We start from the raw sequence: 26874 nt of genomic DNA on the forward strand, positions 1-26874 counted from the left end.
GCAATCCTCATCATGCTCATTTTATAGATATAAGAAGATGTGGTATGAGTGCTAATGAGACAACTCTCCATCCAAGTCATAATATGTAAAAGCATAGATGTAATGGGTATTACATCTATGGTAAAAGTAAACCATTAATATGAGGCAGGCATTACCTGTGAATGGGGTGGAAGTCTGTATGATATTTTTTTTTAAAATCAAACATGTTAAAAAGAGAAACGGAAATACCGTAACGTTTTCGATTTTGATTCTGTTGTTAGGGATTTTAGTAGTGACGTTATTTAAGTTATGACGTCATATTCAATGTAAACAAAGAAAGGCTGTCATCAGGTAACGTTTTTTTTTTATAACAAACAATTTAAAATTTTTAAAAATGAATTAGTATTAAGTTCCTTTCTTAGACTGATCAATAAACATTTTATTCAAAGTCTCATGCAAACAAGACCGGAAACGGAAGTAGATTTCTGCGCAGATCCGGAAATTCAAAAACGCGACAAAAAAAAAATGTACGATTTTGAGTTCATTAGTACAATGAAAAATTTCGGGAAATTGTCTCGATTTTTAATTTTTAAATTTTTTTTATTGAATTTTCTACTGTAATAGGGGACTTCGTCCTCATATAATTTATAGGTTAAAGTCTTCAACATTTTAGTATGGTTGGCATTTTTTTTGTTGAAATCTTTACACAAAGCATATCGATAAGCAAGGTGGAAACATCTAACACATATGCAGGGTAATAGAGTTAGTCATGAAAAAATAATCAATGTTCTAATTGAAACATTAAAAAAAGATCTTTCCAAGATTACACATCTGGTTTGAATTGAATCAAAAGTGAAAACTGTTACAGGTTGCAAAAGCTGACTTTAACAAATTGTGTCTCAATTTATTTAGTTCTTTAATATTGGAAATTGTTCATATGAAAGGACCATCTTAAATGCTACAAAAATCTATTGACAAAATCCAGCTTACTTGCAGTTGAGGGAACTGGTAAATTAGCAAAATTAAACAAATTCAGTTACAATACATGCATTTTGTATCAACTGCATTTTCTTGAAAATTTCAACTGATATAAACACTTATTTTATGAATGTATTAAGGTAGCACAATACAAAGATTTTATAACTCCAACTCCCAAGTTTTTAAATGCTGTAACTTTCTTAATAATGCTTGGAAATTTATAAAAGTGGTAGTTATGGATAGCTAACAGATTACTCTTTCAAATTAATGCAATGTTAGTATTATGCAACAAATATGTAACCAATTATAATGTTTACTGTGTCTAAAATATTTTTCACCAAATTTCCACTTTCAATTGAAATTAGCTTTTGCATAGGTATTCCTAGAGGGTTGATTTTATTATATGTTGTTCCTATGGCCATTATCTACAAAAGGGTGTCTCAGATTTCAGATAGAATGTATAGAACAAATTTTACACCTAATTGAACATTTTCTTCTTTTATGTGGTTAGGATGTTTACACTAATTAGAGATTTATGAGAGAATGGAATACCATAGGGACTATTTGAGACACCCTTTTGAAGCCCATGATGTGTTGATTAAGATTTCGTTAAAATTTTCTGTATAGATAAAGAGATGATAGAGCTAAATTCATTCAAGTGAACTGACCGAGATTTTGCCACTAATTACGTAATAATTGATTACATAATAATTGCATAATAAAAATATTGCATTCATTTAAAAGAGTAATCTTTTATCTATCTATATATACCTCTTTTATTATTTTGTATGCATTCATAAGAAAGTTACACCATTTTAAAGGTTAGTGATTGGAAGTAAAAAAATCTTTGTATTGTGCTACCTTAATGGCAGCTGTTTCTCAGTATGGCTAATTTGTCAGGGCTGTGAAGTTTCACCAAGAAACCTTTGAAGATGATAAAGTTGAATTATGATAAATTATTTTAACAATATACTTTTTGCCCTCCATAAAGTTTATGGCATAATTGTTGTTTTTGACATGTTTTTATTTTCATATTTTCATAATAATTTGACATAATCAATGTTTTATATTCAGAGGTCAGGTTCCTGCTTTTATGGGTCAATTTATGTGCCTATTAATAAAACATGGTCATAATAAATAACAGATGACTGACCAGGAAAACTTATGTCTTATGATCGTGTTCCCCTTAGTTTTTCTGATGTGCTGCTATGAGTCTAAGATGGTGTCTGGCTGGGTTCTAAATTCCCCTCATTATTATGGGTCATTGATTTGTTGAGTTCCTGTAGTAAAACAGACCTTGCTGTTGAAGACTTCCAACATAAATCAATCATAACTGTCGACCATTCATTAAAAGTTGAAATTTGAAAAAAAGCTACAATTTAATATTTGCGTATTGCTTTAGAAAGTTATATTATCCTTTGAAAAATATTACCCCTACCCCAATTTTTTTTTAACAATTTATCCCTCCCCCTTTATTCAGTAATAAAACACTGGTGTCAAGATGTACACTTTTTATGCTAATTCTTAATGTCTTGACCTTGTTAAGTATGCAATATATACACATTCATCACCGTAACAACAAGAAAAAACTGTGAATTCAAACATTATGACTAGGTTTGTTGGTTTTTTTTAGATCATTTATCATTCAAAACCTATATAACTTTGGCACCAGAAAATAGATGAGTTTGTATATAGAGGGGTTTTTGGTGTTTATGTGTCACCATAAACAAGATCGATCAATTGACTATTTTTTTTCCCAGTTATAAGTTCTCACGTCTGAAATGTTACGCCTGCTTATGTAAAAGTTGTTGTGTTTAATTTGTAAATTATACTTAACAACACAAATAACCCACCACATCTTATGAAGACAGTAATTTCATAATTTCTTAGTTTTGCTACAAGTTTTTTCATGAGTATAGAACAATTGGACTAAAAGAAATAGTTATCACACCATCTGACAGGCAGGTTAGGTGATTACTGATAACATGGAAAGGCCTCCTGAAAACAAAAATAGTATGAGACTGAAGTATGACTTCTGTATTTAAGGTCAGAGCATCATGAATCTAAAGTTGGAAATTAACATCCACAAATAAAGAAACAAATAATGTATAAGTTTATACTACAATGTATAAAAATAAGGAGATGTGGTATGATTGACCATTAAAGATGCGTACAACTTTCCGCTGAGTTCAAATGACTAAGAAGCTAGGAAAAATACAGGTCACTGAAAAGTGACCTTGTTCATTTATTTCTACAAACGAAACAGAGTCAATAATACGATTGTGCTCCAAATATTTTGTGGAAAATATTTACATAAGATTAGGGTCAGTCACTGTTCTAATTACAGCGAGTCAATATTTACCCCATATGAAACAAAAATTGATTTTAGTGGTACGTACATGTATGTAAATAGTGAATAATTCAATGATTATAGTTTTGTAATAGCTGTCTTTGTTATATTATGTAATTTGATAATTCAATAGAAGAATAATCTTTTAAGAAGCTGTTTAAAATATTTCTGTCACAACTTCTGAAGAGCATCAGGCGAATTGTCTGTAAGAAAATGCAATTTTGGTAAAATTAAACTTTGTTATTAAAAGAAGCAAGAACTACGTTGAGAAATTGTCGTAAAATAAATTAGAAAATGTCTCTTGTTAAAATATAATTCATGTACCATTTAGAGTTTGTTATGAAGCAGTTTAAAATAATACCGGTGTGTAATTTTACTGATTTCTAATTATATAAAATTTCCTTAAGCTAACACTTATTTTTTTAACATTTTACTTGTGAAAACAGCTGCTGTCAAGTGCAAATAACAAAAAGTTCTTTTATGTAAACATTCTTTGATGATCCTCTTTCATTATGGAATTAGTTTAGTTCTATAACTTGAATGCAGGATTATTTAAAAATTAAGAAAATAAAAGTCTTTGAAATCATACAAATTTAAGGAGGCTTCAGTTGATACATAGACAGATTTGTAATACTGATTAAACAATATGACTTTCATAGATTGATTAGTAATTATTACTTAAGAATTTTTTAATTCAAAATTTGATGGTTTACAAAGACATCAAAAAACACTTTTAGTTTTATAGATTAATTACAAAATATTAGAGTCAAAGAGTCAATATTTGTGCTCCATGATGATTAAACTTTGGTGTCCTTCACTTGAGTCATTCATAATGATAATGATAATGATAATTATAATGATAATGATAATTATAATGATAATGATAATTATAATGATAATGATAATGATAATGATAATGATAATGACAATGATAACAAATTCTTTATTTATAGAGGGAGCTGGCTACAATAATTTGTCTTCCCTCATGGTGACCCTCATATACATTTACATTGTATACTTCAATTTATCACTAGTAAAGATAAAAACTGTGAGTTTTGTTTAAGAGAATTATCAAAAATATAATTATCAAAATTTATGAAAACATTTGTACCAACATATATGGACTTATATCCTATATCTGGGCTTTTAAAGCTTAAATACTGTGTGGTATGGATTTTGCTCATGGTTAAAGGTTGTATAGTGACATATAATTGCTAATATCTACATCATTTAGTCTGGGGTATATAAGTTGTCTCATTGGAACCATCTTATTATTTTATATCATGTCACTACAAGGTCAAGTATTTTTTCATACTTTGTGTGGAAGTAAAAGTGTTTTGTACTCTTAATACATACATTTTGATTAAAATCCATTCTATTAGAAATGTTCCAGAATATACAAACAATCATAGAAATTTTAATTGCATTTGCCAACATTTTTATTCTAAGTTAATGTAACTTTAAAGATCAATTGACTTCTAGCAAGAAAATTGGTCAACACACCAGGGAAGGCTTCTACTGTAAATTTTTATTTTGAAATTACAGTAAAGAATTGGGCTAAGTTTGATTACTCAAGGTTTTACCATACAAGAAGGAAAACATTTGCAATCTATCTATGGACGCTATAAATAATTAAAAGGTATCCAGGCACAATAAAGTTGTTATATTTGTATCCTTTCTATATAAAACTCATGTGTTTCCATGATGAGATCAAAACATTGAACTATTCTGTTTCAAGGTCAGAATCTCTGTTATTCATTTAGTGATGTAAAAGCCGATGGCTATATAGTACTTGTTTCCTAATTGGCTCCCAATTATAAAGTAATGCACCTGGGTAAGGGGTCAATTTTCCAAGTCTTTGATTTTCTTCGGTTTTTGGTATCTTCTTTTTTTTCTAACAGAACATTTTCAGTCTGTAAATTGGTTTAATGTTAAATTGCTTATAATGTATAATAGGTTCACTTAATTCTGTGTTCAAGCCATTCTTTATTAATTTTGTCCATTATTCTCTCATTCTTTATATTTAAGCACCCATTATTCCCTTTTCTTCATCTTTTTTTATCCATTTTACTCTTTTCCTTTTTTTTGGGAAAATTTTTCTGTAGTATTGAATAAAAATAGATCAGGTTTGTGGTTCAGCCATGTTTAGATAACTTTTAATAGAGTTATTTTCCTTTGATTTAATTTCATGAAAACTCAAATTATCTTCTTTGATGTAGATGTTGGGAAAAAAGGGGGGGGGGAGGTAAAACTGACACTATGTGACTCTTTTGAAACATAATAATTGTTTTAAGAGTCAATAGGAAGATTGTACACTTTCAATATTGTGATCTTGTTATAAAATTGCATTGAAAACAAATTCAAATAGGAAACTTATAAATTTATTTTATATCTGACAAACTGATTTATATGAGTAACCGACTGAATTTCATAATAATTTAATTTTGGATGTAAGGCGTCTTTTGATTGGCTGACGTTGTTTTGTTATCAGCTCATAGACATAATTATGTCATGTGACCGTGACGTCATCAATATTTTTTCATGATTTTCTACAGTTCAAAATGTAATTAAGAATTAAATTATAAGAAATGACTGTAATATTTTTTCTGCCTATTCGAAATAGCACACTTTAAAATAATTCTCTAATTTAGATGCAAACTAATTTAGTAACTTCCTTTATAGATATTTATATTATATATATAAATCAAATTGTTGGTTTGAACTAAAAATATAAAGAATTTAGTGTGTTAAGAAAGCCCAAATGTTAATTGTATTATTAATAACAAGAAGACAAGAGTAGAAGTACCAAAAGCACCTGACGTACATTGCTCTATCATCAGACTAATTTTTCAATCTTATCTATAAAATATTTAATGATAAATTTACAAATAGGTTATGTAAAATTTAAGGTTATTCAGTTGGGAAAAAGGTAGATCAAAATTGACAATACATTATTCTGTACTTGTGAATTTAAATGGCCTTAAAATCGAAATACTAGTTGTAGGTCATGACTTTTTAACTTTTATTGATTAATGACATGAAAATCAATGAATTTGATAAAGAGAAAATATTTAAGTTGAATTTGTATATGTAAGTTTTCTTTATCATTAGAATAAAATGTTTGTATTTCATTTGTTAGCATAATATACAAATATATTAGCCACATTTGACATAAGAGATTATAAAAAAATATGTAGAGGTTTTATAATATGGAGTTGACTACAATTAGTCAAAGATTCCATTTTGCCATACAAGTTCTTGAAAGCCTCTACCTTTTAAAATATAATTAGCCCAAAAGGTCCGAGACCACAATTGTCGTCCCTTGATTTTCGTTGTTCTAATATAGTCCCTAGTGTTGACAGTGGGTTACTTAGTCCCTAGTGTTGACAGTGGGTTACTTGCCATTAATTTTTATACCCCTTCCAAATTAATTTCTCCATGTTTAATGCCTGAAATTGCAAGTAGGGGGATGAAATTACACTGTAAAAAAATTTGGGTCCAGAATTTTAAAGGAAAGTAGTGATTTGGTCCAGGTGAAAAAGGTTGAAAATTAGCACTTCGGAAGCTGTCAAAAGATTTCAAGACGCCCTAAACATAAAATTGTCCATATTTTGAGTTAGAGCCGATGAAGTTTTCTATAATTTTGATATAATTTGTCCCAAAAGTAGTACAACACACTGTAAAAGTTTCTTTGAGAAAGCTCAGGTGGGATTTTTTTTATTTTCATTTATGTTCTAAAAGAAATGCACTACGAAATAATTGTGGTCTCGGAACAAAGATCAAAGTTGATATGAACAAATAGATTACAAATATTTACCTCATCTTTTAATAGTGACAGGGGCTTGCGAATTAGTGATTGTTTCAAAATGTAGCATTTAGTGTTTGGCTCATTAATGAAGGCTTCACATGTACAATGAACTATAGTTGCTTACGACCACATAATTCTTTGGTCTCAGTGCAATGGCAATATACTTTCTTATATTTTTATTATACAACTGAGATTGAGGTTGCTCTGATGACTGACTTATTTTTCTCATCAAACTTAATTAGCCACTATCAGTGGTGGATCCAGAAATTTTCATAAGCGGTGGCCTACTGACTGCCTAAGAGGGGGCCCACTCCAGTCATGCTTCAGTGATTCCCTATATAAGCAACCAAACCAATTTTTTCCCCCCCCCCTAAATCCGCCTCTGATTGTCATCGTAAGAGGATCTTGTTTGAACATTTTATTAAAACAAATCAAGGTGTTTAAACATAAATTAAATTGATCTTTATACAATAATTATATTTTATCTATGATAATACACTTATAAAAGAATTCTTATTTCCGATAGTAAGAGTGTAGTTAATTGTGTATGTCATATGATAAATAGCAATCTATATTTAGGTTCAGATATCAGTTGTAAGTTAAAATTAAGGAAGTAAAATATCTGGCAGACATATTGGAAGTTTTACAAATAAGTTATGGCCCATGGAGGGGGACAGGTTCCAGTTTCCTGTAACCTTTGTGAGGAGAACACTAAAATAGAATGGAAGTGCCTCAACTGTGACATGCTCATGTGTGATAAGTGTAAGGAGAAAATTCATGTGAAATTCAAATTTGCCAAGGATCACAAAGTTGTTTCTATTGAGGAGGTGGGGCTCCATGCAGAAGAAGTAGATTTTTCTAGTATTAGTTGTCAAAATCATTTGAAACAGAATTGTTTTATGTTCTGCAAATCCTGTGACTGTTTAGTATGTCCCCTTTGTATCTCTGAAACCCATAATGGCCATGGTTTGGTAGCCATTAAAGAGGGATATGACATCCATACCAATAAATTGAAGATGGGACAAAAGAATATGAGAACTAAAATAGATGAGCTGAAGAAAAGAAAAGCAGAAGTCAAAGATATTGAAGGCACTGAACAATCAAGATTGGAAAATACCTTGAAGAAAATAGAAACTCAGATAAATGTACTAAAGAATGAGGTTGATCAACACGGTGAGAAATTAAAATCAGAAATAATGAAAAGGTGGGAAGATCTTCATAAAACCACAAAAAAAGAAGAAAATGAAGTGACACTTCTGATTGGAAGTTTGGAATCCAAAAACTCAGAGGTTGATGATATCATCCAATCAAATGATGGCAAGAGAGTCTTTGTGGATGGTTTGGGGTTAGTTAAATCAATAGAGGAAACAGTCACACCACCTGGCACCAAGTTTGATTCTGTTCCAATATTTCTTCCTGGACAAATAACTTCTTATAACATTGGTACATTAGAAAATATTTCAATAAAGGGTGAAATTAAAATTATAAAAGAATTTAACTCTGAAGTTTTCAGCATACGTCATATAGCAGCATCCACTGAAGATATATTGTGGATAAGGGACAAAAATGTACTACAGAAAGTTGAAATAGAAGGATGTAGATTGAAGGTGATTTATTAAAAAGAGGTTGATATCTTTGATATGGCATGTACTCCATCTAAAGATCTCCTTTTTGATTCAGGAGGATCTGTACTGAAGCAGATCAGTGGCCCAAGGAGTGAAGTAACTTATTCTGTTTATGATGTAAAACCATTACCATTAATTTCAGCTGTTCATGTAAACCTAGAAGGAAGAGTCACTGTTGGTGCTTATAGTGGGAATTTTGTTTTTCCAGCCAATGGAAGACGTGTTGTGATTGTAATGGATAAAAGTGGGAAACATGAAACTACTTATGAATATGACAGACATGGAAAGCCTTTATTTACATATATTGAAAATATAACTAGAACAAAGAATGGTAATATTTGTGTAGTGGACATATTATCTAAAGATGACAGAGGTAGAGTCGTTATACTAAGTGAGGATGGAGATGTTCTAAATACCTTCAATGGCCATCCAGAAGTTAACACTGATAAAATTCCTTTTCAACCATACTGTGCATTCACTACACATTCTGACAATGTTGTAGTTTCAGACTTAGATTCTTCCATTTTATATTTTTTTAACAGTTCTGGAAATTGTATTCAATGGTGTGATTTATACAAAGTTGGGATATCTTGTTCATATTCTTTTTCTATTGCTGACTCTGGACATATTTTCATAGGATGCGCAGTAGTACCAGGCAGTAGTGATAAAGCCAAAATATATGAAGTGAATATTTCATGATACATGTATGAGAAACATTTCAGTTCATTTGAAGAAAAAGAGACTCTTTTGATGTTAGTACAAAACCAGTGTCCATCAAAATAGTTGTTTCTGACTTTTTGATAAATTATACTTTTTATTATTAACTTTTAGTATTTTTATTTAAGATGTGATCAGTGAGGTAAATGTTGAAGTTATCCTAAGCTTGATGAACCATATTGTTGCTATAGTGTTTAAGACAAGTATCTTAACCATTTACAAATTAGCATATTCTCATGAGTCTTCAACTCTTGTCATGTTGCAATTGAAATGAGCTCGAATAAAAAAACAGGAGCAAAACAGAAAAAAGGCATAGATATGGAATTAGATGTCTTTGGAAACCATATATATATAACAGCTTATTAGTCCAGTCAAACCAAGATTTAACCTCAAACTTAAATTGCAACAGAAAATGTTTCAGTTCTAATCTATAGCATAATGCCTTTAATATACACTGAAAAAAGTCCCATAAAATGTAACTTGAGGAAAACTCAAAATCAGCATTTTTATTTTCCTACGGAAATTAACACTGGAAGGGGAGATAACTCTTAAAAAATTAGTCTTTTTTTTGTCAGTTTTTGGTTGATTTTCTTGAAATTTATGTTAAGTAATACTTTGATGGGGTTATAAGTTTGTATTTCACTATAATCTTCTGCTCATGAAAGTACAAAACCGAAGTGTTATGGGTAGTTTTATTTTTTTTGTGCATTTTTCATTTCAGAAATTGCAAATTTGACGCTTTGTGACCATTTTGAAAAAATAATGTGAAAATTTGGTAATGTTTATATCTGTATATTATATTTTTTCAGCATCTTACTTATCTAAAGAAACTTTAAACCACAAAAAGAAGAGTAAATGCTTAATTATTTTTATTAAATTTGAGATTCTTTACCTTGACATGTTGAAAAATTCAATAAATGGTCAATTAATGAATTACGAAATCTAGATTATAGCTTGATAAAAGATATGAAAACACCTTTAGAGTTGTTTGTTATACATGTACTCTTAAGACCGCTAAAAATCAAGAATCAATACATTCTGATGAATAGAAGCTGTAAAGTTATAATTTTGTATCAATTTTTATTGATATTTCTGCCTTTTTTGCAAGAGTTATCTCCCTTTTCAATGCAAATCTCCATAGGAATTTTAAATGGCGATTTTTTTAGTCGTCTTCAAGTAAGATTTTATGGGACTTTTTTCTGGGTATATTTGGGGTATAATGCTAAAGATTAAAACTTAAAAATCTTCTGTTGCAATTACTTTCAGGTTAGTGTCAAATTTATCCTAGATTGACTGGACTATATCATTAGAATATAGGAACTGATCCATATCATCTGATGTTTCATAGAATTTTATTGATATAAGGAATTAAGTTGAAGACGGTACTGTGACCTTTAGATGCTTACTTGTACTTTTTTGGTCTCTTCTGGTGAAAAGATGAACGTTTCATTGGCAATCATACCACATTTTCTTATTTGTATTGCTGTACTGACAGAGTCTGTAGGAATTTTGTATAAAGTTTAACTTGCTTTGTAAAGAAAAATTACATGATGTGGTATTTAAAGTTTTTGTGTCTTGGTTCATTTATCAGATACTATATGCAATATGTTAATTGTGTTTAAATTTTTGTAAATGCTTGTTTTAATATAAAAAGAAGATGTGGTATGAATGCCAATGAGACAACCTTAAAAAGAGACCAAAAAGACACAGAAATAAGCAACTGTAGGCCATCGTATGGTCTTTAACAATGAGTAAAACCCAAACCTCATAGTCAGATATTAAAGGCCTCAAAATGACAAATGTAAAACAATCCAAATGAGATCCTGATTTATAACTGTAAAAAATAATGTATGTAAAACAAATATGATAAACAGCAACAAATGACAACTATAGAATTACAGACTCCTTACTTGGGACAGGCACATATGGAATGTGTTTTGAAGTTTGAAAGGTGCCGACCCTCCTCTCACATGGGACAGTAGTGTAACAGTACAACATAAGAACAAACTATAAAGATCAATTGAAAGGTTTTCTGGTATTGGTATCATCTGACCTTGTTATGGTTCATTGTTTAAATAAGTTTCCAGTGTATAGTTTCTTTTCACAGACACGTAAAGCCCTTTTATACACAAGATGTAAAAATGGATCTTTATATTAATTTTTCCATAAACAACACGAACCCCACCAAAAACTAGGGGTGATCTCAAGTGCTCCGGAAGGGTAATCAGATCCTGCTCCACATGTGGCACCTGTTATGTTGCTTATGTGATAACAAATCCGGTAAATAGTCTAATTCAGTAGGTCACATTCATGAAAGGGAAGGGAATTGTAGTTACGACGTAAGGAACATATCCGATATCATTTGTGAAACAGTTAATCCAAAACGGTCAACCAACTCGTGATGGTGTCCATAAAATTTACGAACGGAAAATTTTAAACTTCACCATTTGGAACTCTTGGTTTAATATCTTCCTTGTGAGCAGCAACCCTCTATCAAGAAAATAATGATAGGAAATGCAAGCACAGGAATATCATATCAATTGGGAGATATATACCCCGTATGCAGGTGCTGCTGGAAGTTTCTACTTAGAAAATTGAAAGTTCACAATTGGAAAGCTGAAATCATCTCTTTTGTCGTAAAGGTTTGTTTTCAACAGACCCTCATTGTCAATTTCTAGATGTAAGTCAAGATATGAGGCTGACTTAATTGTATCTGTAGTATCCTTTATCATTAGTTCTATGGGATAGAGGACACCTCCAAAAAGAACAATTATAGTGCTGGAAGTGGTTATAATATCATACCCGTTAATCAATTAATGTCAAGTCCTGCTGGTTTAGTTTCTTTCTTAGATACAATATAAAGCAATATGTTTGTTGCATGGAATGATTGTATTAGGTGTACAAACCTGCCTATAAAGTATCATCTGACCTTTACCTTATTTTCTAGTTTTCTTTTTCATTGTTTCAGTTTTCATGGTTTAACTCTGTTTCACTCTATAATGAATAGGTCAATTATATTTGATGTATGGAATGATTTTAAGTGTACAGTACATGACTGTCTAACCACATAACATCGCATTGCATATATAAGAAAATTAGCTATCACTTGGAGTTACCCTGAATCAAATTGTCACCCCTTTTTCCTGGTTACAAGCTTTAGTAACTATGTATTGATGTAACCTCAAGTTTTCAAAATATTCTATAGAAACACCAAATAAAAAAATAATAGTGCTTTGAAACAGCCTTGGTGTATGTTTATGACTCTGAGAATTTTTTTTCTGCAATGCATATTTTCCTTCAACTGTCAAATTCAAGGAAATAAATTGGGAAATTTTTTTTTTTTAACCCTAATTTCAATATGTAACTGGATGTGAAGTACAATGATTTAGTGGTAATACATCTGAATAATTTAAAATCTTAATTTTTAGAATCCATTTCTGTGAATATCTGTTAAATCTGAAATTTTGAGGTTTTCATTGAAATTCAGTTATTTATGATAAGCCGCTTTTATATTAATCAATATATTTGAAAATTTGAAAATTCAAAAAATTCAAAAAATTTTAAAAATTTAAAAAAAAATAAAAATTTAATTAATTTTTTGACAGTAGGAAAAAGTGACAAATTCTAAGTGGAATAAACAAGAATATATATAATAGGATTTATAAAGATGTCTTTCAAAGTATGGTGTTAAGTTATAAATCAGAGGCGGATTTAGGAGGAGGCCAAGGCTGCCCCCCCCCCCCCCCCTTTTCTTGGACAAATTTGGTTGAATATATAGGGAATCACTGAAGCATCTGGATCTGCAACTGTAAATTTTCCAGTTTTCAAATCATTAGAACCTTGAAGAATAATTCACAAATGTCATATGGTATGCCATTGCATCCATAAATGCATCAATTGGAGTACTTGCTGCTATGAAATTCATTATATATATATATATGTATATACATATTGTATATGCTATTATGTAATTTTAGGTCTTTAATGGTCTTATGAGTTATTGAAGTGAATTATTATCAAAGCAGTCTGGCAATGGAGTTGTCTGCCCTTGAGAGTCAGAGATATTAGAACCTCTTTAATTATATATATAGTCATTGCACATTATGAGGTAATATGTTAATTAAGCAGAAAACAAATTATTTTCAACCAGACATTGTTTTTGATGATATGGAAGTAAGAAAAGTCTAAAATTGTCAGAATAAGAACAAACAATTATTTATAAAAAAAAAAAAAGATTTTTTTTTTTTTATGATTCGTTTACATCATGTATTATTTTTCTTTGATTTTCAACCCCATTTGACAACTAATACGTTTGTTTCGTTCCATTTACCAAAACACATCCAATTTTGTCAAGTTGACATGTAAAAATTGTATTGAAAATTTTACCACTATAAACAGTCATCTTTTATAGCTTAATTATGAACCAGTACTTTACAAGTTGCCAGATAACAACAGACAAATTTGACTTAGATTTAGTCCTCATGTATCAATACGAGGCTAGTTACACAGCATTGTTAAATTGGTAGTTGTATCCAATTGTAGCATGTTTACTTCCCCCAGTTTAAAGACAAAATTTTTAACATGAAGACAAGGTCGTTTGATGATATCCCAACTTACGTAATAGCATATCATGTTTGCTCACCAGTGACAAGTTCAGAATTTTGTAAATGAGACCTTGATGACAAAATATATATATTTGTAACAAAAATAACTTCCAGTACCAAGTAACTCCATTTGTATGGGCAGTTTCAAAAAGTATTTTGAAAAATGGGGAGAATAGTTATCAAAAGTACCAGGATTATAATTTTATACGCCAGACGCGCGTTTCGTCTACATAAGACTCATCAGTGACGCTCATATCAAAATAGTTAAAAAAGCCAAATAAATACAAAGTTGAAGAGCATTGAGGACCTAAAATTCCAAAAAGTTGTGCCAAATACGGCTAAGGTAATCTACTCCTGGGGTAAGAAAATCCTTAGTTTTTCGAAAAATTCAATGTTTTTTAAACAGAAAATTTATAAAAATGACCATATAATTGATATTCATGTCAATACCGAAGTGCTGACTACTGGGCTGGTGATACCCTCGGGGACGAAACGTCCACCAGCAGTGGCATCGACCCAGTGGTGTAAATAGTTATCAAAAGTACCAGGATTATAATTTTATACGCCAGACGCGCGTTTCGTCTACATAAGACTCATCAGTGACGCTCATATCAAAATAGTTAAAAAAGCCAAATAAATACAAAGTTGAAGAGCATTGAGGACCTAAAATTCCAAAAAGTTGTGCCAAATACGGCTAAGGTAATCTACTCCTGGGGTAAGAAAATCCTTAGTTTTTCTAAGAGAAGATAACTAAACTAACCTGTATTTTATAAATTGTTTTGTTATAATCTAGGCCATTAGTTTTCTTGTTTCAAAATTTTTCATGTTGCTATTGGGGCTTTTTATAGCTAGCTATATTGGTATGTGTTTTTCTCATTGTTGAAGGCTCTGACATTATTATGATACTGACCCAGAAAAAACATTCTAAGTCTGAAAAATACTACACAGAACATTAAAGGTAAAACAACATGAACCCATTCACCCTCCCCCCCCAAAAAAAAAAATGAGTTAAAAAAATAACTATGGCCATTTTAGTTAACACAAATGAAAAAAAGTAAATCATTGCCTGACAATAATATATAAATTCCTATTCAAACTGCATTATAGTACCATTTTTTTTCAAATTGGTGTTTAAAAAAAGTCTAGTGATTTTAAATAAAATCGAAAACATAAAAATATCCCCGACAAATTCTGGAACAATAAAACTTGTACTTATTAACCATCTGTTGATTTTATAGTTGGACATGATAAAATGCTTGTTCGCCATTCTTAATGACATAATCAATACTTCTGTCTGAAAACTACTCTGTGTTAGTCTCTGATAACAGGATATATTCTAGGACAAAAGTGTACTATACAAGTATTTCATTATATCAGTGATGAAACAATCTAAACCCTGTAAAGTGTTGTGGTCTAGCAATTATACTTACAAGATCCATCCTATCAATTGCATTATGCAAGGCACTGACTGAGATGGCTTTTTTTTCTATGTGAGACACATTTTTTTTTTCAAGTTTAATCATAAAATTTAAAAGGAAAAAAGAATGTTTTTTGATATATATTTTTAAAATATATTTTGATTTTTAGCTCACCTTTCAAAGGAAATGTGAGCTTTTTCCATCACTTGGCGTCCCTTGTCGTCGTCGTAAACTATTTCAAAGATATTCTCATCTGAAACTACTGAACCAATTACAACCAAACTTTAGCTGAATGATCCTTAGGGTATCTAGAATAAAGATTGTGTTTTATTTTCCATTTTGTGAAAAAACATGGCCACAATGGCTAAAAATAGAACATGGGGGTAAAATGCAGTTTTTGGCTTATATCTCAAAACCGAAAGCATTTAGAGCAAATCTGACAGAGTAAAAATGTTCATTAGGTCAAGATCTATCAGCCCTGAAATTTTCAGATGAATCAAACAACCCATTGTTGGGTTGCTGCCACTTAATTGGTAATTTTAAGGAAATTTTGCAGTTTTTGGTCATTATCTTGAATATTATTATAGATAAAGATAAACTGTAAACAGCAAAAATGATCAGCGAAGTAAGATCTACAAATAAGTTAATATGACCAAAATTGTCAATTGACCCCTTAAGGGGTTATTGTCCTTTAATGACAATTTTTCACAACTTGTTCATCATATTTGCTAACTTTAAAAAATCTTCTCCTCTAAAACTACTCAACCAAATTCAACCAAACTTCAACTGAATGATCAGTAGGATGTATAAAATAAAGTTTTTGTTTTATTTTCTATTTCGTCAAAAAACATGGCCGTCATGGCTAAAAATAGAACACAGGGTAAAATGCAGTTTTTGGCTTATATCTCAAAAACTCCAGCATTTAGAGCAAATAAGACAAGAAGTTAAAGTATTTATTAGGTCAAGGTCTACCTGTCCTGAAATTTTCAGCCGAATTGAGTAAATGGTTTTTCAGGTATAATGCCCCTGAATTGATGATTTTAAAGAAATTTTGCAGTTTTTGGTTATTATCTTGAATATTATTATAGATACAGATAAACTGTTAATAGCAAAAATGTTAAGCAAAGTAAGATCTACAAATAAGTCAACTTGACCAAAATTGTCAATTGACCCCTTAAGGAGTTATTGTCCTTTTAAGACTTTTTTCACAATTTGTTCATCATGTTGACTTACTTCCTTTGAAACTGCTGTATCAATTTCAGCCAAACTTAGGCTAAATGAGTTTCAGAGTATCTAGTATAAATTTTATATTTTATTTCCTTGTATGTCAAGAAACATAGCTCCTATGGCTAAAATAGAAAATGATTTTTATACGACCGCAAAATTTGAAAATATTTCGTTGTATATTGCTATCACGTTGGCGTCGGCGGCGTCGTCGTCGTCGTCGTCGTCGTCCGGCGTCCGAATACTTTTAGTTTTCGCACTCTAACTTTAGTAAAAGTGAATGGAAATCTATGAAATTTTAACACAAGGTTTATGACCACAAAAGGAAGGTTGGTATTGATTTTGGGAGTTTTGGTCCCAACATTTTAGGAATTAGGGGCCAAAAAGGGCCCAAATAAGCATTTTCTTGGTTTTCGCACTATAACTTTAGTTTAAGTTAATAGAAATCTATGAAATTTTGACACAAGGTTTATGACCACAAAAGAACGGTTGGGATTGATTTTGGGAGTTTAGGTTTCAACAGTTTAGGAATTAGGGGCCAAAAAAGGGCCCAAATAAGCATTATTCTTGGTTTTCGCACAATAACTTTAGTTTAAGTAAATAGAAATCAATGAAATTTAAACACAATGTTAATGACTACAAAAGGAAGGTTGGTATTGATTTTGGGAGTTTAGGTCCCAACAGTTTAGGAATTAGGGGCCAAAAAGGGACCCAAATAAGCATTTTTCTTGGTTTTCGCACCATAACGTTAGTATAAGTAAATAGAAATCTATGAAATTTAAACACAAGGTTTATGACCATAAAAGGAAGGTTGGTATTGATTTTGGGAGTTTTGGTCCCAACAGAATAAGGGGCCCAAAGGGTCCAAAATTAAACTTTGTTTGATTTCATCAAAATTGAATAATTGGGGTTCTTTGATATGCCGAATCTAACTGTCATGACTGTGTATGTAGATTCTTAACTTTTGGTCCCGTTTTCAAATTGGTCTACATTAAGGTCCAAAGGGTCCAAAATTACACTTAGTTTGATTTTGACAAAAAATGAATCAGTTAGGTTCTTTGATATGCTGAATCTAAAAATGTACTTAGATTCTTGATTATTGGCCCAGTTTTCAAGTTGGTCCAAATCGGGGTCCAAAATTAAACTTTGTTTGATTTCATCAAAAATTGAATAAATGGGGTTCTTTGATATACCAAATCTAACTGGGTATGTAGATTCTTCATTTTTGGTCCTGTTTTCAAATTGGTCTACACTAAAGTCCAAAGGGTCCAAAATTAAACTTAGTCTGATTTCAACAAAAATTGAAATCTTGGGGTTCTTTGATATGCTGAATCCAAAAATGTACTTAGATTTTTTATTATGGGCCCAGTTTTCAAGTTGGTCCAAATCAGGATCTAAAATTATTATATTAAGTGTTGTGCAATAGCAAGTCTTTTCAATTGCACAGTATTGCGCAATGGCAAGAAATATCTAATTGCACAATATTGTGAAATAGCAAATTTTTTTTTAATTAGAGTTATCTTTCTTTGTCCAGAATAGTAAGCAAGAAATATCTAATTGCAAAATATTGTGCAATAGCAAGATTTTTTTTTAATTGGAGTTATCTTTCTTTGTCCAGAATCAACTTAAATCTTTGTTATATACAATATACAATGTATATTCACTTTTTACTACCAACTGATAAATTATAATAAATAACATTCAGTGATAACAAGCAGTTTTTTTTACATCTTAATATTTTATGATGTATTTAAATGAGTAGTTATTGTTGCAAACTCCATTAGAAATTTTAATTGAGATTAGTTTTGGAATAAGGGAAAGGGGGATGTGATTAATAAAATTGGGTTCAATTTTTCTCATTTGAAATTTCATAAATAAAAAAGAAAATTTCTTCAAACATTTTTATGCCCCACCTACGATAGTAGAGGGGCATTATGTTTTCTGGTCTGTGCGTCCGTCCATCCGTCCTTCTATCCGTTCGTTCGTCCGTCCGTTCGTCCGTCCGTCTGTTCCGCTTCAGGTTAAAGTTTTTGGTCAAGGTAGTTTTTGATGAAGTTTAAGTCCAATCGACTTCAAACTTAGTGCACATGTCCCCTATGATATGATCTTTCTAATTTTAATGCCAAATTAGAGTTTTTACCCCAATTTCACGGTCCACTGAACATGGAAAATGATAGTGCGAGTGGGGCATTCGTGTACTGAGGACACATTCTTGTTTTGAGAGGATTAATATTCAACAGCATAGTGAATTGCTTTAAGAGAAAACAAAAATTTTAAGTTCATTAGAACACATTCATTCTGTGTCAGAAACCTATGCTGTGTCAACTATTTAATCAAAATCCAAATTTAGAGCTGAATCCAGCTTGAATGTTGTGTCCATACTTGCCCCAACCGTTCAGGGTTCAACCTCTGCGGTCGTATAAAGCTACGCCCTGCGGAGCATCTGGTTTTTTTTGCTTTTGAAGAAAATAGGACGATTCAAAGAACATTTAAATAAATTGAAAAGCCAAAATAATCTTTGATGAGAGATTTAACCAAAAAAATTAAGGTGAGCGATTCAGGCTCTTGAGAGCCTCTTGTTTTTTTTAAATACATTAGATTTATTTTCAAATTTCAATTTAGAATTTACCCCACTCCATTATTTTTCAATTGGAAACAATCTGCTATTTTCACTTATACCTTCTAACAGAATCAATTATTGTTTCTTCAATAAATTTAGAATGGGAACAAAGTATTTAATAATATCTCCCCCCCCCCCCCCCCCCCAAAAAAAAAAAAAAAGAAGAAGAAAGATGCATATAAGGTGCTTAAGCGATTATATTATTATATACTTATTTAAAAAAAAAAAACAGCCAAGTATGTTTAATGTGTGGGCTATATATAGTTTGTCTCTTTTGAATTGTTTCACATTTTGTTGTCCTTGAACTTTTGATAGCCAATTATACAGTTTAAGTTTTGATCATGGATGAAGGCCGACCTATGAACCTGTGGCTGTTCATGTCTTTGCCTTTTTGTCTTTGGTGGATAGTTGTCTGAAGACAATCAAATCAAATCTCCTTATTTTTTTTAAAAATTGCAAAGTTTTGATGGTAAAAAACCATTATATAAAAAATTGCATAACAAAAGAAGATTAGCGGTAATACAGTATTTCACATTTATTCTGATAACTTGTCACTTATCGTAGAAGTGTCAACAATGACATCACAATTTTTTTTTGTACTGACCTTGGTTAGATAACTCTGGTATCATCTATTATACATGTATGCACTGAAGGAGCACTGATAAATCAAATTGAAAGTTATATTATTATCCTATGAGTGTTTCTGAAAACTTTCAAGAGTCCAAAACTTATATTTATCTGTGATGAAATTTACTTGTATGTCAATGAACTAGATTACTTACAAGATTAACTATTCAGAAGTTTAGTATTTATCTTTGATTTCATTATCATCTTAAATTATTTAGACATATATAGATTGTATTTTATTAGAGTTTCATCTAGTTACCATAAATAGGAACACAATATGAATAATAGATCTTAACATGTTTAACTCCTGCTCATTTTTGTGTCTGAAGTCATTTCCCCAGGATAAATGCTGTGGAGTTAATTGTGATGACCATTTTCACTAACCTAATTTTAAAATTGTTGTTTAGGGGCCAGCTGAAGCCCTTTTCAGGTGTGGGAATTTCTCATTGTGTTTAAGACCCATTGGTGGTCTAGCTAGGGCTGTTTTCTGCTCTTTGTTGGTGTTGTTGTCTCTTTCACACATTCCCTGCTGCTATTCTCACTTTTATCTATATCAATCATATAAATTTGTATTTCAAACCAAGAGAAAACAAATTAAGGGTACACATGTACTAAATAAAATCTTCAATACACTGTACATACCATGTGTAACACAATGGGTGCAAGAGAATTATTTTACATATCAGTATTAAAAAAAAATCAAAATATACCAAGCTACAAACTCATAAAGGTTAATACAGAAATATACGAAGTGTTAAGTATAGCATAGATTGTATTTAGTACGTGTATACCCTGGGACTGGTTTTAAATAAGCTATAAAAAAATCAATATTCATATTTTATTAATAATTCATCAGATTAACATGAAATATTGTTTTTTCCTCGACAAATATGTATATAATTATCTTTATTGAATTATTTTATTTGATACACTGACATATATATATTGTAGATATTTGTACAAAACATATGTTACTTGTCTACAAAAAATGTTTCATTGATCTGGTGAAGATATTATTTATTAGTATTATATTTGATGAGGCTGTTTAAATAAATTAAAAACAATCAATTGAAGTGGAAATGAACAAAAATTGACTTAAAAAAATTCTCATAAGACCTAGCTGAAATACCCCCCTTCCCAAAAAAAATCAAAAAGATTTTTTTTTTTAAACTTTTTTTGTTACAAACTGTTGCTGACATAATGGATCTGCAAGGAAATGCTAAGTGGTATTCTTTGAAAGCCATTAAAATTGGTTGCAAATTAAATTTATGTGGTGTTTTTTTAAGATATATTATGTTCAAATTCTCAATAAATTTTCATAAGTTTTCAAAACATTATAACAATGGAAGTAATATTATAACAAACCAGAATTTGACCTTTTTTGTAAAATCCAACATGGGTTTTTCATTTCTACTTCATTGTTTTAACTGACTGAAATTGAATAGACCTTCAAAATTTATGAAAGGTAATCCTTTTTTTCTTGAAAACATTTAATTATTAATTGTGAAATGAAATTTTATATTTTATGGTTTGAAAGTTGTATTGCATAATCATATGATATCCAGGAAATACATGTACTAGATAGAAAATAAAAGTGAAAGTACAAGAGAATTTCAGATTAATTCATGTATTGAATTTCTGTAAATGTCATTTGTGACTGGAAAAGTCCTATATATATAATTATACATGTGTGTTTCAATTTGGTAATTTGACATTTCTTATCAATTTGGTAGAAAATCAGTACGTTACATTGTACAATAAAGAGATTTGAAGGCAATAATTTGTGAATAGATGTAACAAAACCCAAAATAAGAAAAGGACTGAACTTGTAGAAAGTTTCCATTTCCAATAGAGAATGTGTTCATTATCATTAAGAGAGTCAATTTCACAACTCTATTTATAGAATCCCAAAGTTAATTTTCAATTTCATAATGAATTCCAGAAAATGTAGTGACATTTTTTTTTTAGAATTTTAACAGAAACATATATAAATACGTGAAATTATAATAATTTTAATTTTAAGTGTGACACAATCATTATTTTTTATATCTCGTCCAACGAAACTCACAACTCTTCATTATCAATTCAGGAAAATTTTAAAGTGTGAAACAATTTTATTTTTTTGTCTTGTCCCAATCTATTACAAATATTTTCCTGATGATAAGATTTAAATTTAAATATACATGTATCATGATTTGTATACATGTACTTATAGTTGTCTTATCAGATAGGTTATACAGTCAGCTGTCCTGGGTCTATCCTTAAACCTATCACAAAAACAAACACACATAACCCATAATCAATTTGTTTCTTTTATTGGAAAGCTATAAGGGATCTCAGATTAGAAGGCCTGGGTCTATATTTGGCTTTACCTATTCAATATTTCATTTCTTTTTCTCAATATGGGAATAAGGTTAATGTGTATTAGGTTTGTTTACATCATGAATGAGGTTGTGGATGGGGGCATTTCTATTTCTCTATTCTTTATATTTTTGGACCAATATTCTCTATTCTTTATTTTCTTTTTGTTTTTTATTCCTTTTTTTTTTTGGTCCTATTTTTTTCTATTCTTATTAATTTTTAGCCCTTATTTCTGCACTCTATTTCTCCATTTATTTTCAAATCTCTAAGCCGAATCCTGACCCTCATGTATCAATGTTTAATGCCCCTGTTTCCATGATATCAAGTCAACAAGAAATATCCTGTGTATACCAAGTGAAAAATAAAATTTGATCTTGAAATCCTTGAGAAATTTGTTATGTATAAAGGTGAGGCAGTTCGATAGAACACCAGTTTATATTTTCATGATTTGAGAGGAATTGAATTAGGCTTATTCATTGTAATTATTATATATCCTCCATTCTTCTATATTTCAATATATGTTGCTTTTCGGTCAATGAGTTTAATATCTGACTAGTATATTAGTGCCTTTTTATACCCCTGCTTTAAAAAAGGGGGGGTATACTGTTTTACCTCTGTCTGTCAGTCCATCAGTCCGTCCATCAGTCCGTCCGTCAGTCAGTCCGTCCCATGAAACTTTCGTCACATTTTTCTCAGGAACTACACATCCCCCCTTTCTGTAATTTGGTATCAACATTTATATATGTTAGTCATACCGTGTGATGCGTTTTCAGATTCATCACTTGACAACTTCCTGTTTACCGAACACTTGTATGATTTTACACATGATAGCCAAGTTGAAAATTTTCGTCACATTTTTCTCAGCAACTACAATACAAGGATTTCTGAAATTTGGTTTCAGGATTTATATAAGTCAGCTATACCGTGTGATGCGTTTTCAGATTCATCACTCGACAACTTTTACCGAACACTTGTATGATTTTACACATGATAGCCAAGTTGAAAATTTTCGTCACATTTTTCTCAGGAACTACAATACAAGGATTTCTGAAATTTGGTTTCAGGATTTATATAAGTCAGCTATACCGTGTGATGCGTTTTCAGATTCATCACTTGACAACTTCCTGTTTACCGAACACTTGCATATTTTTACACTATTAATATTATCCACTTGCGGCGGGGGTATCATCAGTGAGCAGTAGCTCGCAGTTTCACTTGTTTTTTTATCCCGAAATAGGGAATGCTGGTTAATTTTGGTAAAATGTGAGGTGAAAGTTTGTTTAAGGTTAAATTAAGTTTAGGCTTGGTTAGGGCTTAGTGTTCAGGGCTTACAGTGGAGGATTGAGAAATTTTTACCAAGGAGGTTTGGGGTGCCCAGTGAGTGACTCACTGCTCAAGTCATGCTTCAGTGATTCCCCATATAATCAATCAAATTTTTCCAACAAAAAGGGTGGCCTGGGCACCCTGGTACCCCCTCTTTAATCAACTCTGGCTTAGGTAAGGTTTTTGGTTAATTTAGAATAGCTCTAAATGCCAAAATGGGCAATGATTCAATTTGCTTGATTGAAGTAAATATAGGCCATAAATATGCTAAATTGGCATCAGAGATTTTGAGGAAAAATGAGAGAAAAAAGACCCCAAAAAACACATTTTATTTAAAAACTATATATATTTATTTTGCTTTGACTTTTGTGATAATTTTATATAAATTTCTTTTTTATTTGTAGTTATTGGTTAAAAGAAAAAGATGCCTGCCAATACACAAAACTTGAGAAAACAGATTTTGATCTCTAGCAATGGTAATATTGATGTTTATATAACAGTTTCTTGTGGTGTCATGGTCATGTTGTTGTTTTTATAACTGCTTTTCTATTCTTGTCAAGTCATGGTCATTAGTTATGTACATTTTATCACCTAAATAACATGTGATGGAGTATTCAACCTTAATAGTGAAATTTAGTATACTTTGTTATACTTTTATCCTAGCAACACAATTATTAGTATGACATACCTAAATAGTTGGAGAGTTACTCCATTGAAAATGCGGAAAACTTCACCTCAAGTCACGAGTTGTATAATAAAGAATGGAAACGGAGAATGTGTGAAAGAAACAAATAATTTTATTAGAATCTGATGAAAGATCAGAAAACAGCCCAGTTCTACCAATGAGCAGACAAAAAAATTGAGAAAATTGCTGTATGTTTGATAATATTCAGATCAGTTAAAAAAATGAAATACCTGATCCTAACCATCATGTTATGAGAGAGATATTTTTTCCTGAAATTTTTTTTTTACACAGCACTTAATATTTCTGGAAAAAATTCTGGAAATACTCTTGAAAAATGTTAAAAATATTCTGTGAAAAATGTTTCAATTTGCCTGTGATCATTTTTTCTTTTAGACCTATCACTTTGATTCACCTGTGAACATGAATGATGTTACGATTATATCAATCTTTATATCTACTCCTGTATTAGATCAATATCTCTTCAATGAGATCGTAAATATATATATACATTGTATTGTACAATTGAGATTTTATCTTTGTAATGAGATGATTAACATTACAGCTATAAAAGAAATAATCAATCAATTATCCTATAAAACATATTAAAATCATTATTTATATATGTAATATTATTTCATAAATCGAAATATATTGACCTCACAATTAAAAAATAAGGATTGCCTGCTTTAGACAACTATCCAAAATAGTTAAAATGAAGTAGATGTAAGCAATTATAGGCAATCGTACAGCCTTCAACAATGAGAAAACCCTCACGTTAGTTTTTGCTTTATTTATTCAAAATTTTTAGTAGTGTTGAACCACAATAAAATAGGAAGGGCATTTTTTTTATCAAGAACAATGAATTGTCAAAACATCTATAGAAATGGAAAGGGTGGATGTAGAAGAATGGGTCTTATGTAGGTCAAGTTAAGTACCAAAATAGGTCACCACTTTCAGTTTTTCTTGGTTGTTGTAATTCTGTCAACTTCTTATGATTTTTACATATTTCATGTCACTTCTTACTAAACAAAAAGACACCCCCCCCCTTCCTCCTCTTTTATACTAGTTTCCGGTATTTAGTAAAAAATTGTAAATTGTTGTCTATCCATTTGTCTTCTTTTTTAGCAACTGTGTGATTTTAAAGGGAAACCCCCTTCCAGAAAGCAACATTTTTTGTATGCCAGTGAATGCTAGCAGTTAATGGAAGCAATTTCTGACAAAGAAAATTGAGAAAAAAAAACAAAAAAAAATAATTTGATGATATAACAAAATTTTGTGTGCTGTTATGTAAACTCCTCTAAGATTATGTAACAAAAATAAACATAACATATAACATTTGCTGTAAATTCAAAAATTATTACAAGATGTTCATAAGTGCATTAACATAAGGCTATGTGATTAAGTGAGTTATTGCAATTATTCTGAAATAGAATACATGTATCTTAGGGCAAATAATCCTTAAATAGTTAAAATAAATCACAAATTTTCTTCCTTTCTAAACAAATCACAATTATAAAATCCAACTTTTTAGGTGGTACCTAACGCTACAGGGAGATAACTCTGTAAAATCAACTAAAGGTTTTAATTACATTGTATTGTTAAGTGAATATTTAAAGCTTCTCAATGATCTAAATTGGTGTTTGTCAAATTGCTATATAACCAGTGTAATTTTTCTGACAAAACGGTTGGTTAAAAAATTTCGAAATTTTTTTATTTTTGTTTAAGGGTCAAAGTAAATACTTTGTCAAAATTTTATGAAAATTAAACGAGCCAAATTAATTTTAGTGAAAGTCTTGGGTACCCACCTTAATTTCAGAATTTACAGTAAAAAAAACAGTTCCATTGACTGTGTTAAAAAAGGAACCCATTGCTGACGTTTGTACCTGTTCAAAATTTGTTTTTTGAATATACATTTTTGAGAGAAACTTATGTAGTAAGTATCTAATGAAAAGACCAATTAGAAGATATAATGTCACAGTAGTCAAATTGCACTCTTTTAGCAAAAATAACAGTGGAAATCTTACAAGTTTTGTAGAGACTGAACTATTTGTATTTTTTTCGATTTGATATTGTGTAAGTACAGTGTATTTCAGCATTTCTAAAAATATTTAAATATATGCAAGATGTTCACAGTATGTATCAACAGATAAAAATCTACAGAAACATCCACAAAAAGTCAACTTTTAAAATAAGCTATTTAAATATGTAACTGTCATCCATTTCTTAAAAAATGAATGGTACACATAGACTATTGTAAAATTTTAAAATAGTTCTAATTATTTGTAGAAATAATAGAAAACATTTGTTATTTGATTTTTTACCGATGTGAATAGGATGCAATTTGGTTACTCGCAATACAGAATCATGGATTGTTTTAAGTCAGTTCAATATGAATTCAAATTTTGATTGCTGGAACTATATAGTAAATAAGGATATGTACATCTACAAAATAAACAGAATGGAAACTTTTGTACGAACCATTAATAAACATATTTGAAACAGGGGCGGATCCAGCCATTTTAAAAAGAATAAAGGGGGGTTCCAACTGTATGTCC

At 30.4% G+C, this 26874-nt stretch overlaps 1 long non-coding RNA gene across 1 annotated transcript in view; it reads left to right on the forward strand.

The window, feature by feature from the left end:
- LOC139491845 (uncharacterized) overlaps nucleotides 1-25036 on the forward strand; it is a 42956-nt gene extending 17920 nt beyond the window's left edge. The window contains exon 5 of the long non-coding RNA XR_011656650.1: nucleotides 24039-25036. This is a non-coding gene — a long non-coding RNA (uncharacterized lncRNA). The remainder of the gene's footprint in view (nucleotides 1-24038) is intronic.
- Nucleotides 25037-26874: the final 1838 nt, after the last annotated feature.

Source organism: Mytilus edulis, chromosome 10 (assembly GCF_963676685.1).
Source record: "Mytilus edulis chromosome 10, xbMytEdul2.2, whole genome shotgun sequence".
Classification (NCBI taxonomy): Eukaryota; Metazoa; Mollusca; class Bivalvia; order Mytilida; family Mytilidae; genus Mytilus; species Mytilus edulis.